The following is a 16,312-nucleotide window of genomic DNA, read 5'->3' as shown; positions in this document are numbered from 1 at the left end:
CACTTGTCTGTCTGTGCTGAATCCTTTACAAGCACTCTTAAAGAAAAACAACATTAGCCAAACACACGGTTCATCCTGGTTGTCAGGTGGTGGCCATCCAGGTTCCAGAGGGGCCTCATCACAGTATGTCTCAAATTGTATTAATTTCTCCCCTGTAACATTCACATTTTCTCCAACATTCTCTCAACAAAACAGTGTAATTTCATCATCAACATACAGTGGGGCAAAAAAGCATTTAGTCAGCCACCAATTGTGCAAGTTCCCCCACTTAAAATGATGACAGAGGTCAGTAATTTGCACCAGAGGTACACTTCAACTGTGAGAGACAGAATGTGAAAAAAAAATCCATGAATTCACATGGTAGGATTTGTAAAGAATTTATTCGTAAATCAGGGTGGAAAATAAGTATTTGGTCAATAACAAAAATACAACTCAATACTTTGTAACATAACCTTTGTTGGCAATAACAGAGGTCAAACGTTTACTATAGGTCTTTACCAGGTTTGCACACACAGTAGCTGGTATTTTGGCCCATTCCTCCATGCAGATCTTCTCGAGAGCAGTGATGTTTTGGGGCTGTTGCCAAGCAACACGGACTTTCAACTCCCGCCACAGATTTTCTATGGGGTTGAGGTCTGGAGACTGGCTAGGCCACTCCAGGACTTTCAAATGCTTCTTACGGAGCCACTCCTTTGTTGCCCGGGCGGTGTGTTTTGGATCATTGTCATGTTGGAAGACCCAGCCTCGTTTCATCTTCAAAGTTCTCACTGATGGAAGGAGGTTTTGGCTCAAAATCTCACGATACATGGCCCCATTCATTCTGTCCTTAACACGGATCAGTCGTCCTGTCCCCTTGGCAGAAAAACAGCCCCATAGCATGATGTTTCCACCCCCATGCTTCACAGTAGGTATGGTGTTCTTGGGATGCAACTCAGTATTCTTCTTCCTCCAAACACGACGAGTTGAGTTTATACCAAAAAGTTCTACTTTGGTTTCATCTGACCACATGACATTCTCCCAATCCTCTGCTGTATCATCCATGTGCTCTCTGGCAAACTTCAGACGGGCCTGGACATGCACTGGCTTCAGCAGCGGAACACGTCTGGCACTGCGGGATTTGATTCCCTGCCGTTGTAGTGTGTTACTGATGGTGACCTTTGTTACTTTGGTCCCAGCTCTCTGCAGGTCATTCACCAGGTCCCCCCGTGTGGTTCTGGGATCTTTGCTCACCGTTCTCATGATCATTTTGACCCCACGGGATGAGATCTTGTGTGGAGCATAGTTTCGTTTCCCTCTCTTTTATGAGCGCTCAGCCAGATCTCCATCTAATAATGTGTAGCTTGCTCATCAGCTCAGAAGAGACCGCAATGCAACCTCACAGTGGTTGCGTGCTTTTCCCCACACAGTGGCAAAGACTTGCACTTTCATATTCAATTCAGCTTCTCCATCATGTAGTTTTCAGCTGTTTCATACAGGGTTCAGCATATTAGTTGTTTTCATAGGTGTGCTCTATATCTCAACAATGGCTCATATTAGGATGACAGTTTTTCAAACAGGTCAAGTGCCTCTATACACATAATTAGTTAAAATATTTACCTATTTCACTCCATCTCATATGTACTTAATTTGAGCAACCCTAAGCTTAATGCAGGTTACTTTCAACAATTATCCACCTCACATCATAACTGACTGAGGTGCCTCTTCATATTAATATTATTTCATCATTAATGCTATTATTTTTTATATAACAGCAATGGTATATTACAATATGTTATTTATATTTTACTTTGTATCCACCAAGGGCTGTGTGTGATCTGCAGTTTCACCCTTTCTCAAGCTGGAAACATTTTCCTTTTCACACACTTTCCTTGGCTGAACAATGACACAACCTTATGCATACCTTATGCATCTCTCTATTTCATTTAATATGTGTTTGTGTGAATTATATGCTTTCATTCATTCTATTCTGGGCATGATCTTAATCCCAACTATGTTTCATTATTAATACCAGTTTATAGGTTGTTATCCTTGCTATTATTAGTTTGAATACATTAAAATTAAGTTGTAATTTAGCCTTTTGTTTATTTTACTTTATTCCTCTTGTATTTATATCTATTCAGTCGGGTCTGTTTCCAACCCTTTTTAAACTACTTTAAACTACTTTGATCTCTAATTTTCACTTGGTGAGGGATTATTACCGTATTTCCCGGACTACAGAGCGCACCCAAATATTAGCCGCACAAGCTAAAATCAGGGGAAAATCCTGTTTTGTACATAGGCTACATTAGCCGCACCTGACTAAAAGCCGCAGGTGTTTCAATGTTGACTTATCATATGTAAGAGAATATGCACAAAGGGAATTGTCAGGAAAGAGATGGCTGTTTGGAGGCACATCACTTTTATTAATATTTTGAAAAACAAGTTATGGGTACATATTTGCATAACTTTTTAGGTATATGTACAAGTACCGGTAATTACAAGTACAAAACATGAACTGTGCTTCATAAATGAGTAACAAATGTAGTATATAACAATAACCTACAGCACACCAGAACAATTGATTCGGCCTACCTTTTAGGCTCAGGTGCAGTGACACAGCTTTAACAAGAAGAAAAGTCAGTCATTCACCATCTTTCTCTTCTTCCTGCGCAATAAAACCACCAAAGTCCTCTTCTCCAGTGTCGGAAACGAACAGGCTCAGGATGGCTTCGTCATCCACTCTCCGCTTCTCTCCTTCGTTGTCACTTTCAAAACCAAACAAATCCTCGTTGTCAGAGTCAGAGTCGAACACCCTCAGAATGGTCGTGGCGGTGTCCTCCTCTCCATCATGCAGCAGTCCAGCCCTTCGAAATCCGTTGGTGATCGTGGATGTTTTCACACTTTTCCACGCTGTCAGAATCCAATGGTGGAGTTGGGCATAACTTGCTTTTCGCAAGTTTATCGCCGCTCATCATCCATGCCTCCAGCTGAACGCGTAGCGCTACTTTGAAATTCGTTTTTCGGGCTACTTCGTACGGCACTACGTTGCCTGGCGGATGGACATGTGACCAACATACCACTCTTGAACCCCGATCCTTCCGCCAGGCAACGTAGTGCCGTACAACAGCGGAACAAACAAAACAAATCCGCTCATGGACAATCCATAGAAAAGCCGCACCTGACTAAAACCCACAGGGTTCAAAGCTTGTGCAAAAAGTAGTGGCTTATAGCCCGACAATTACGGTATGTTCTTCCTAGTCTGAACTGCTCTCTTCACCTGAGCTGCTATCCTATTCTGAGTTACTGTCTTCTTTGTTTCTTACAGTCACGTACAAAATGTCCCTCTTTTCCACACTTCCAGCATGTAGTGCTAAAGCCACTGTTTGGTGTGTGTGTAGCTCTGCCTCTACCTCTTGCTCTTCCACTATGCATTCCTCTCTCTTTCTTTTGGATTAGTCCTGCTCTGGCTTGCTGTTTTTCTAAACATTTCTCATCAGGTGTTAATTTTACTTGTTTATTCCCCATTTTCAAAGATTTTGCTGGGCCGTCGCTGGCATGCTTGACTTCAGAGTGGTTTACTGATACGGCCTTCAACTTCACCCTAACAGTGAAGCGGTATCAGTTTTATGAGATGAAACTCAACCGTTCTCCTTTGTCACCAGCACGTGAGCCTCAGCAAACACAACAAAAATGGAAGTAGTTCAGCAGCGTATTGTGCTGTAAAATCAACTTACTTCCAGACACACACACACATAGACGTTTGCGCGCTAATTTGTCACGAAGTAATTTCGGCTACCTCTAAAACCTAAGTCTAATTCAGCTCCTTCCGGCGAACCCAACCTATTTTAATTTCTCTGTCTCAACGTGTTTTCATTTGCCTAAACATATTTTAATTTATCACGAAGTAATTTCAGCTACCTCTAAAACTTAAGTGTAATTCAGCTCCTATCGGCGAACCCAACCTAATTTATCACGTTTCTTTAAACCTTTGCGGCCGTTTTATATACCAAAATAGTGTTTCTCACTCTCCGACATGTCACTGGTGGTTCGGATCATCAGACTGAATTCCAGCTCCCTGGACCAGGCCATCGGCCCAGAACCGAATTCACGTCCTGGGGCTCTCTCCTCGTCTAAGAGGGCTGTGCACAGGCTTCGGTGCTGGCTCCCCACGGTGTCAGGAATCAGTGCTGGATCCTGGAACAGAGTCACAGATAACAGTTCTGATATATTCTGCTCTGGCTACGAAGGACAAAATAATGTTAAGAGATATACTCTAAAACACTTCTTCAGTAGAGACTCAGAGAAGAGAAACACACAGAACTTCTTGCTAGCAAGGGCAGCCTCCAGAACTGAGACTCGCACTGAAGACTGCCCTGGTCTTTATTTATATGCTTCAGTGAGCATTTGTTCCTTACATTGGAATGTGGAGGTGTACGTGTGTGTGTGTGTGTGTGTGTGTGTGTGTGTGTGTGTGTGTGTGTGTGTGTGTGTGTGTGTTAGAGTGTGACCCCATAAACGACTTCCCTTAACCTGCTGGTCTGGAAAATCCAACAGTTCATCTATATGTAAAAAAGGCACTTAGACTAAGACAGATTAGTCATACACCTGTGCAAGGGAGAGCTGGGAAGGCACCATCCAGAAAGACATTTTCAAGTTACCTAGACCAAGAATATGCCAACATGGAGTCAGAGCTCAAAAATACACTTGACATGGTAGAATATATCGCCACAACAGCATACATTTGGACTGTGCATAATAAAAGTTTTCTTGGTGTAACCGCGCATTGGATAAATACACAAAACGTGAAATGTGAGAAAGCAGCGCTGGCATGCAGGCCATTTATGGGTCGACATACGTATGACAGTATTGCACCTGAGCTGGACAACATTAACTCATCTCAGGGCATATCATTTAAAATCACATCAACTGTAACGGATCATGGCTCCAATTTTGTCAAGGCTTTTAAAGTGTGCCAGCCACCACCTGAGTCGGATGACTCTGAATATGAGGAGGATGAGGTGACTTTTGTTTCCATTGGGGATGTGCTGCAGAATGGTGCTGATGATGCTGATGATTCAATTTCTTTACCGCCACATCAGAGATGTGCATCGTACACAATGAATCTTATCTCTTGCACTGATGTGGAGAAGTGGCTATTGTCTGAAGCTGCAACAAAAACCATCTACAGAAGTGCCACCACAAAATGTGCAGGGCTGTGGAACAAGGCCAGTCGTTCCACAGTGGGAGATTGTGGAAGACATTATTGCAAAGAAGCTACAAGTACCTTGCACAACAAGGTGGAACTCGTTCTATTATGCTCTGGAGAGAATTTCAAAGATACCTTTGGTGGAGCTGAACACAATAGTCATCCACACTACAGTTGAAATGTTTCAATGAGAGGGAGCATCAGTGTATCAGAGAGTACTGTGCAGTCATGAAACCACTTACTGTGGCACTGGACATTCTTCAAGGAGAACACCGTTGTTTTTATGGCACACTCCTACCCACACTGGAATCACTGATGACCAAGACTCTGGCTATAAAAAAATGGTCTGCAAATTCTTGTTGGGCTACCAGATGCAGTTGTCCAGGTAAGAGATGATATTTTCATTTGTGTTTATCTTTAATGACATGTATTACTCAATTGCTTTTTATATTTTGCTGTGCTGTTGTGTCACATGCAAGTGAATGCTGTTACAGTTACAGATACTTAACCCCAATAAATAAATAAAATAAATACAACATAGTAAAATACACTATTTACAAATTAAAATACATTCTATATAAAACTGCAGCATGCTGTTAATGTTTAATTAATTCAATGTTGAAACAATGCATACTTTCTCATGCAAAAATGTTTTTTGCACTTTTACTGTGTCATTATTACAGGCAGTCAAAAGAAGGTTTGCACATGTCCTTGGAAGTGAAGATGCTTTGCTGGCTGCTGGGACCCTACCAGAATTTAAGCTTCGTTGGTTACATGACCAGGCGCAGAAGGACCTCGCAAAGGCACGTCTGCTTGTAGAGTGTTTAAAACTTCTCCCTGAGCAAGATCCGCTACAACCAGGTACCAGTGCCACCAACGCAACACAGCACCCGGGTTCTAGCAAAGAGGATGAGTTCTTCTCCTTTGAAGAGAATGAGGACATATATGCCACTGCTGAAGGTGAGGTAGCAGAGTACCTCAAATCAGAATAAAATCAAACTTCACACGTATAAACAATTATATCAAACGAGTAATAAGCATTCAGCACGGGCAAGACAAGTGTCATGTGCAAGTTTTCTCAAATCATTAAATCACTATTATTACCATAATTCGCCTCAAACATGGATCATCCCATGTGCTCAGTTAACATTAATGTAATCGGTGACTTCTCCTAAGCAAAGTCACTCCACTCATATATTTATTATGGGTTCAAAGTGGCCAGCTAAGAGCCCATATTAAACTTTTCCATAAACACCGTAATCTCTTATTTGTTTTACTCATGTCACTTGTCCGTTTCAGCTGAATCTTCCACAGCATCCTCAGAGAAACAAACATTAGTAATACACATTGACTGTGGTCAGACGGAGGTCAGACACAGGTCAACAGGTTCCAGAGGTGCCATAAAAACACCATAAAAATCAACCATCCATTGCTGTGGAAAATATGTTATTCATATCATCAAAGTAACGTCACATTTTCCCAAAAACACAATGTAACAGCATCACCACTCATAACCTGTAAACACAGTTTTCCTCACACATAAACCCAAAAATCCTGTAGTAGGAAAAACATCAACCAGTTGTCCTGGTATAAATCATGTGATCAAACCACATGAAGAACTGTAATGCTGTAGAAAAGAAAATGCAAATGTTAGCGCTGCGCAGATGTATACAATTTCTCACAGTTTCTTTCACCAGTCAGTCAGTTCGTTCTTTATTTCCATTCATACATTAGAGAGTGATATTATACCCCTTTCGTCAAAAAAAGTGACAGGTTACTTCCGGAGCTCATTAATTATTCATGAGCTCCAGAAGTCCGGAAGTAATTAAATTATTCATGAGCTCCGGAAGTCCGGAAGTAATTAAGTAATAAAAATATGATATTCATAAAAATATGATATTCATAAAAATATAATTGATTATTTAGAAAGTTTCTTATATATCAAAATAGCATTCTTTTATTTCTTTAAGCAATTAAATTTTTATTTTTATTTTTTTTATGCTCAAAAAACGCCATCTGGTGGCGGGTCAGTGTGTGCGCGCGCCCGCGCGCGCCCGAGGCTGTGTGTCTGGGCGCGCGGGGGCGCGCCCGTGTCTCCGGACCGTGCTCTCTCGGGCTCCGTGCTCATGTGTTTAAAAATGTATTAAACCATATTAAAATTGTTTAGTTAAACTTGTGCTTTTGTAACGTTCAGTATGGCCACAAACACATGCTGCATGCCTTGGGGGAAAACTTTATTTAGATTTATATGCATTTGTAGATTTAGAATAAAACTCATACTCAGAAAAAACTCGCGATCCCCTAACCCTCCTTAGATACATAAGCAGGGAAAACTCCTTAAAAAAACCCTCCGCGATTTCTCCAAAACCCTACAATAACTTGTTAGGGTACCCCCTCTATTCCCAAAACCTTATATTCGATAACAGGGAAAATCCTGAAAAAATCCTTAGTCTTTTTTCTCAAATTCAGCGCCCCGCGGCTCCCTTCATGCTCAGCCAAACAAAGCCAAAACTCCTTTTAAAAATTTCTCCGCGATTTCTCCAAAACCCCTAGAATAACTTGTTAGCTACCCCTCTATTCCCAAAAACCTTATATTCGATAACAGGGAAAATCCTTATTCTTTTTTCCTTCAAAAACTTCCCTCTTACTAGCAAGCTCTAAAATTCAACCCACACTCTAAGTTCTACCTCGCTCTTAATCGCACCGACCCGCAACAGCTTCCAGAGCACAATTTGTCCTGCTTGTTCGCTCCGCGCTCAGACCCCGAATGCGCTGCTTACCTCGTTTGAAAATTCCCCCCAGAGACCAACTCCCCCTCACTTCGCCCCCCTGCCAATCACATAACAAATCGCACGGCTCCCTTGGCACCCCGGTTAGCTAATCGGCTCCAGGTCTGATTTTACGATCTCCCGCTGAGGTTAAGACTATCTTCGAACCCCCAGAAGACATCTGACTTCAGACGTATCAACAACTGGCGCCGCTCAGACTGCTTGCGAGTTCGCTTAGGGAGCGGCCGATTTCAACAGCAACTACCTTCGCGTGCCCTATGTGCATATCACTCGGTAAGTGTTAATCTTCCTCTCTAACTACATTTTTGCATTTTCCTTTTTACCATTCTGTCAATCCTTTCATTTAAAAAAATAAATAAATATCACAATGGTTTGTAACGTACAATACACCATCCATCCATCCATTCGCCTCCACTTATCCTTTTCTCAGGCTCGCGCGGTGCGCTGGAGCCTATCCCACGTACAATACACTTTAAAATATATATACGCTCCACTTTTAACTCCCGTAAAAGTTTATACATTACATGTCTACATCACCTATCATGGCCTCATCGGGTATCTCATATCATCTTGTTATTGTTATGTTATGCTCCTTTGATATTTTGCTAGTTTGCGTGTTTTAAAACTCTTTTTGTTTTTCTTTATATTTTTAGACCCAGATGTGTTAACCTGATCCCTGCGAAACACCAGCTCTGCGTGGATTTTGACCGCGAGTGACCGGATGTTGTTTCCGGCCTGAGGTTGCCTGAAATGCCGTGAGGCTCGTTTGAAAGATTGCGCCCGAGACCAACTCCGCCTCCAAGGCATGCCTACCTTTAGCTGCCACCAGTGAGATATCAGAGCCGGGCTCCACATATCCAATCAGGAGCACGAGCAAGACAGCTTTTGCAGACTCTCCAGAAATATACAAGTCCTTACCAACTGCTCTGCAACCCAGTGTTTCTGGTCCCCTCACTAACATCGCTTTTTGAGATATTTTTTATGAACCACCAAAAAAGCAATTTTACCCCACAGACTGGGTCTGAGGGCAGCAGCGGGGACAAATGATTGTAATGAAGCGACGGACATTTCATGGCTGGTCTTGCATAATCGTGAGTTATTATGTCATATGGTGATAAGTACATAGTTTTGCAAGAGGCATACAAGCACTGTGGAAAAAGTAATCATAAAACTGTTTTTGTGAACACCCTACGTTATGCTTTAAAAAATGTGATACATGTAATGTGATCATCAAAGAACATGATTTAAAAAAAAAAAAACTTTTATTCTTATGCTTTTAAAGTATGTCAGATTATCTTAAAACACTTATTTGTATGTTATAATGTTTTTCTTACACCATGTGTAATTTTTATAGACACCTTATTCATTGTATCAATGTGTAATTATGTATCTTTGATAAATAAATAAAATATTTAATCTTGTATTTGTGTACTTTCTGGTGATTCAATAATAAATTAGTCACATATCGCTCTGATAAACACAGATGGCTGAAAGAAATGTTTGATGGAACAAAGGAAACAAGTGTCTTGCTGCTAAACTTTTAAGTCACCATGGTTTAAATGAGAAAGTCTGTATGTAAAACATGAAAAACTCCATATCAGTGATATCTACAAAGGTGTACTCATTTCTTTGTAATGGTACTTTACTGTTCCAATGAAACAAAAAGAAAATCTCATTTTTAAAGTACATTTTTCGGCCATCCTGACCTATTTTCAGGGGCAAGAATGTTGATGTTAGACTGTGTTTTAAATCAGGTTGTGATCTTAAACTAACTATCACAGCACTGATTTCAGTTGTAATCTCAATTAGAATCCCAATTTGGCTTTTCTCCAGTCAGTGTTATGGTGAAATTTAACTTGTTCTTTTGTGTAATTGCACATGGCCCAGCAAAGGACCCCTTAGTAAACTGTACAGCATAAGTTTTCAATTCACTTTTGTCAGAAAACTTCACAGTATGAGAAGTTACAGCACAGTTTCTCCAAACGTGTGGTTCTTTTTCAGCCAGCGTGCTTTTAGAGCATCTACATTAGCTCATGTAGTAAAAGTACAATCAGTAAGTGTACTTTAACATTTGAGATTCCGAGTCACTCTTGCTTAGATCATGTGAACTATATCATGAACCTTTTTTTTGTATAATGCATTAAACGTGTTCAAATCAGTTTAGTTAAAATAAATTGAAAATAATCTAGAGACAAGCAACTCCTTTTTAGCTTCTGTTATGTATTTACCTCTCACACCTTAATCTAGATGTTAGTGTTCTCAGAGTTAACATGTCTCATGTTGCCATGTTGTATTTCTAATACCCAGCCTCAGTGTTCGCCCTGTTGACCCTCAAATCCAAACACCAATGATCTAGATATTCACAACATTCATAAGGAGATTCTTAAGGTCTTAAGTTTTGTTGTTTTTATGTTTTACAAAAAAAAAACTTCACATTTTTTATATTTTTAAACGAAAGTGACATGCAAGGATATTTTTCTTTAGTGATGTTGCTTCAGCAATCTCAAATACTAATTGTGTGTGTGTGGAGTAAAATGACCTTGTTCTTATGATGTTGTCACCGTGAATCATTTAGGATTAACAACACAAATTGTATCGATAGCAGAAACAGTCTTATAACTTATAATTCTCACACGTTACCGCTAGTTTTACAAACGCAGTCTTCTTCAGCTCTGTTTATGTAGCTTTTATGAAACTGATTTTCCATAGTACAAGTAGAATTTAATTTTTCTTTGCTCTCCAGTATAAATGCAATAATTTGCAGGCTTTTTACTGAAACTCTCACAATGCAACACTCAATGCTCAGAGCTTCATATATCAACAGCTCTGAAAATATCTTCTTTTTTTAAAGTAATGTAGGACAGGATCTCTCACTCTCTGTGTCTCAAAAAAAAACCCAACTAAACTGGCAATCACCTCTAAACAAATGGAAGTAGTTTATGGATCTTTATCACCTGCAACACCATGTAACACCTAGATGTTAGACTCTTTTACCATCACATTTGCAAGGGTTTATGTGTTATCCTTGATCACAGTTCTAAATAAGTTAACTTTGCTTGACATAAAAGTAGCCCAAAGAAGACAAATATATGTCCAGTTCTTTTTTACTCCAAACCTACTGATCGGAAAACATTATGTGATGCTGGAAGTTTTCATCCTATCCATCTGCAAAACAAGTTTACCTGTAAGCCAACACATTAGACGTAAGCAAATTTGTGAAATTCCTGAACAATGTGCTTTGTGGAGTAGCAGTAGTACTAGAACTAGTACTAGTAGTCCTAGTATTCTGCAGCAACCAGGCTTCAAGAGTGATCACTCTTCTGGCTTTCAAATGGTGAAAACATGTCACAGTCTTAACCGCAAATCAGAAATGTTGGTAAATTTAAAAAGGAATTTAAACGTCAGCTTTGACATAGACACAGACTTTATTAATGCCACACTCAGGAAATTCACATGTTACACATGATTTAGCTCACCTGCTAAATCCCCAGAGCAATAACCCCATCAGCATCATTAGCCTGAGTGTTGATCCTCCAGGTGAGTGAGTGGAGTTGTGTGTGTGTGTGTGTGTGTGTGTGTGTGTGTGTGTGTGTGAGTGATCAGAGGTGAAGCTGCTTTCTGCAAAGTCTCATCAACAACATCTTTAGAAACAAACATCAACAACCAGGAAGAGTCTAAAAGCACTAAATATGAAACAGACCATTTACCATACCCAACACTGAGCTCCTGCACAGTCAGATGGAGTGAAACATAATGTCCCAGTGGTGTTCTGTTGGATTTAGCAGGTGAGCGTTGTTGCCAGTCAAAACCTTTTTGGAAACTCTTTACAAGAATCAATGTAATTATTTGTTTTACTTGAATCAAATGTATTGGTTTATATACCTGAAATAAAACTTTTTTTTGGAAACCCGTTACATCAAATAAAATTTTCTTGGAAAAGCATTGCAAGAATCAACCGAGTTATTTGTTTTACCCCATTCAAATCTATTGGTTTCATTACATCAAATTAAATAATTTTGGAAACCCGTTACATCAAATAAAACTTTCTTGGAAAAACTTTACAAGAATCAATGTAATTATTTGTTTTACTTGAATCAAATGTAATGGTTTATATACCTGAAATAAAACTTTTTTGGAAACCCTGTACATGAAGTAAAAGGTTTTTGATCTTGTAAGTTCTGGCTTTAATATTTTCAGCTGATAAAGTGAACTTCATACAAACTCTGTGTTAGAAAAATCAAACTGTGTCTCGTGCGGGTGTATTGTGACTGCTCCATCACAATGTATAATTTGACTTGTGAGGTACACACAACAAGGCCAACAAGAAAAAGTGAATTAGAGATTCATTACAAAATACAAAAAATAAAAATAAATAGTGCACAAATTTAAAACAAGCAAAACACCTATGCAAGAGTAACTACTAATGATTTACAAATACTTGTCATATACAACCAATACACTCAGAGAATTTTACCATATCAGTATAAAGCTCTCTGTAATTCCTGGACAGTTCGTGAAATAATTTAAAATTAAATCTGCACTTCAGTTAACTATTCTTTTTTAACAACAGGTTTATGTCTTAGATCTACGGATACAGCTAAAACACTCTGCTTGTATAATTCTATATTCTCTCCCAGCTTATCCTTTTCTCACAACAGGGTGATTCCCAAAGTACGAGTCAATAAAACAATCACTCTAAAAACCAGAACAGAAAGATAAAGTTGCAAAAAAAAAGATTAAGGATTGTGTTTTTATAGCATGTAGTAAACTATCCCCTTTTTCTAACACAGAGTTTGTATGAAGTTCACTTTATCAGCTGAAAATATTAAAGCCAGAACTTACAAGATCAAAAACCTTTTACTTCATGTACAGGGTTTCCAAAAAAGTTTTATTTCAGGTATATAAACCAATACATTTGATTCAAGTAAAACAAATAATTACATTGATTCTTGTAAAGAGTTTCCAAAAAGGTTTTGACTGGCAACAACGCTCACCTGCTAAATCCAACAGAACACCACTGGGACATTATGTTTCACTCCATCTGACTGTGCAGGAGCTCAGTGTTGGGTATGGTAAATGGTCTGTTTCATATTTAGTGCTTTTAGACTCTTCCTGGTTGTTGATGTTTGTTTCTAAAGATGTTGTTGATGAGACTTTGCAGAAAGCAGCTTCACCTCTGATCACTCACACACACACACACACACACACACACACACACACACACACACACACACACACAACTCCACTCACTCACCTGGAGGATCAACACTCAGGCTAATGATGCTGATGGGGTTATTGCTCTGGGGATTTAGCAGGTGAGCTAAATCATGTGTAACATGTGAATTTCCTGAGTGTGGCATTAATAAAGTCTGTGTCTATGTCAAAGCTGACGTTTAAATTCCTTTTTAAATTTACCAACATTTCTGATTTGCGGTTAAGACTGTGACATGTTTTCACCATTTGAAAGCCAGAAGAGTGATCACTCTTGAAGCCTGGTTGCTGCAGAATACTAGGACTACTAGTACTAGTTCTAGTACTACTGCTACTCCACAAAGCACATTGTTCAGGAATTTCACAAATTTGCTTACGTCTAATGTGTTGGCTTACAGGTAAACTTGTTTTGCAGATGGATAGGATGAAAACTTCCAGCATCACATAATGTTTTCCGATCAGTAGGTTTGGAGTAAAAAAGAACTGGACATATATTTGTCTTCTTTGGGCTACTTTTATGTCAAGCAAAGTTAACTTATTTAGAACTGTGATCAAGGATAACACATAAACCCTTGCAAATGTGATGGTAAAAGAGTCTAACATCTAGGTGTTACATGGTGTTGCAGGTGATAAAGATCCATAAACTACTTCCATTTGTTTAGAGGTGATTGCCAGTTTTGTTGGGATTTTTAGAGATACAGAGATCCTGTTCTGCTTTACTTTAAAAAAAAGGATTTTCAGAGCTGTTGATATATTAATCAGTGTTCATAGAAACATGGATCAACCATGTTTTGACAGTGAGAGTGTTACATTGTGACAGTTTCCATAAAAGTCTGCAAATTCTCTGAACAGGTAGCCATGAAGCAGCCATTTTTTTTTTAAGATTAATTAAACTTAATATTATTTGTATGGCCATATCACAACAACAGCATAGCCTTAAACCAGGTTTGAAGTAAAGAGAACTGGACATATAGTTTCTTTTTTTGGGTTACTTTGAAGTGAAGAAAGTTAACTTGTTTAGAACTGTGATCAAGGATAACACGTAAAACGTTGAACGTTTCAATATAAAAAGTGTACAAACTCCAGAAAAGTGGCAACTGAGGTGGCAAAATTGCAGGCAATTTTCACTTAAGTAGAAGTACAGCTGCTAGTGTCAAAAACACTCGAGTAAAAGCTTGATAAAGTATCGGGTCAGAAATGTGCTCAAATTGAGGAAGTCAAAGTAGTAACCTAACTGAACCTTGTGCTATAATAAAAAAATAAAATAATATTAGTAGAAAGGACTACAAACTTAGTCTGGTGGTAAAAGGCACAAAGGCCTCAGGGGGACATTTGGCAGCCAGGGTTAGAGCTCAGACAGCCGGAGCCTGGGGGTTGGGGCTAACAACACTGACTGGTAAAAGAATCTAACATCCAAGTGTTACATGGTGTTGCAGGTGACAAAAAGCCATAAACCACTGTTTAGAGGTTGTTGTGGAAGTTTTCCATTTAATAAAGCCTGCAGACAAGCGATGAGCGGTAGCTAACATTCTTTAATCAAGACAAAGAACAGAAATCGAGCTTGGTGAGGGACTGCCATCGCTGGGGCAGAGGGTGAGCAGAGTCTCTCACTGAGCCTAGCATGGCTCTCAGTTTTGTCTTTCCCGCAAAGAAAGTTTCACACTGCCTTGCTATCTTTTACAGTGGAGAAAAGACAAAAAGACTCTTCCTGTGGAGTTGTCTGCTTCCCCCCAACTTCCTTACCAGACCCCACTATCTGTTAAACTGTTTAAATGGAGTGTGAGGCAGACATGCTAAAACAGTGACCTAAAAGCATTACCAATAAACAATGGGATCAATACATAAATGAAAGAAATGCAGCTGATAAAAAAGCCATAAACTACTTTCATTTGTTTAGTGGTGATTGCCAGTTTAGTTGGGTTTTTTTGAGACACAGAGAGTGAGAGATCCTGTCCTACATTACTTTAAAAAAGAAGATATTTTCAGAGCTGTTGATATATGAAGCTCTGAGCATTGAGTGTTGCATTGTGAGAGTTTCAGTAAAAAGCCTGCAAATTATTGCATTTATACTGGAGAGCAAAGAAAAATTAAATTCTACTTGTACTATGGAAAATCAGTTTCATAAACGCTACATAAACAGAGCTGAAGAAGACTGCGTTTGTAAAACTAGCGGTAACGTGTGAGAATTATAAGTTATAAGACTGTTTCTGCTATCGATACAATTTGTGTTGTTAATCCTAAATGATTCACGGTGACAACATCATAAGAACAAGGTCATTTTACTCCACACACACACATTTGGAAAATCACATAGTTTGACCATAAAAATTCCCAGAATAATTAGTATTTGAGATTGCTGAAGCAACATCACTAAAGAAAAATATCCTTGCATGTCACTTTCGTTTAAAAATATAAAAAATGTGAAGTTTTTTTTTTGTAAAACATAAAAACAACAAAACTTAAAACCTTAAGAATCTCCTTATGAATGTTGTGAATATCTAGATCATTGGTATTTGGATTTGAGGGTCAACAGGGCGAACACTGAGGCTGGGTATTAGAAATACAACATGGCAACATGAGACATGTTAACTCTGAGAACACTAACATCTAGATTAAGGTGTGAGAGGTAAATACATAACAGAAGCTAAAAAGGAGTTGCTTGTCTCTAGATTATTTTCAATTTATTTTAACTAAACTGATTTGAACACGTTTAATGCATTATACAAAAAAAGGTTCATGATATAGTTCACATGATCTAAGCAAGAGTGACTCGGAATCTCAAATGTTAAAGTACACTTACTGATTGTACTTTTACTACATGAGCTAATGTAGATGCTCTAAAAGCACGCTGGCTGAAAAAGAACCACACGTTTGGAGAAACTGTGCTGTAACTTCTCATACTGTGAAGTTTTCTGACAAAAGTGAATTGAAAACTTATGCTGTACAGCTTACTAAGGGGTCCTTTGCTAGGCCATGTGCAATTACACAAAAGAACAAGTTAAATTTCACCATAACACTGACTGGAGAAAAGCCAAATTGGGATTCTAATTGAGATTACAACTGAAATCAGTGCTGTGATAGTTAGTTTAAGATCACAACCTGATTTAAAACACAGTCTAACATCAAC

Source organism: Maylandia zebra, linkage group LG7, assembly GCF_041146795.1.
Source record: "Maylandia zebra isolate NMK-2024a linkage group LG7, Mzebra_GT3a, whole genome shotgun sequence".
NCBI lineage: Eukaryota > Metazoa > Chordata > Actinopteri > Cichliformes > Cichlidae > Maylandia > Maylandia zebra.
The sequence above is the reverse complement of the archived record's forward strand: the minus strand, read 5'-3'. Positions refer to the sequence as shown.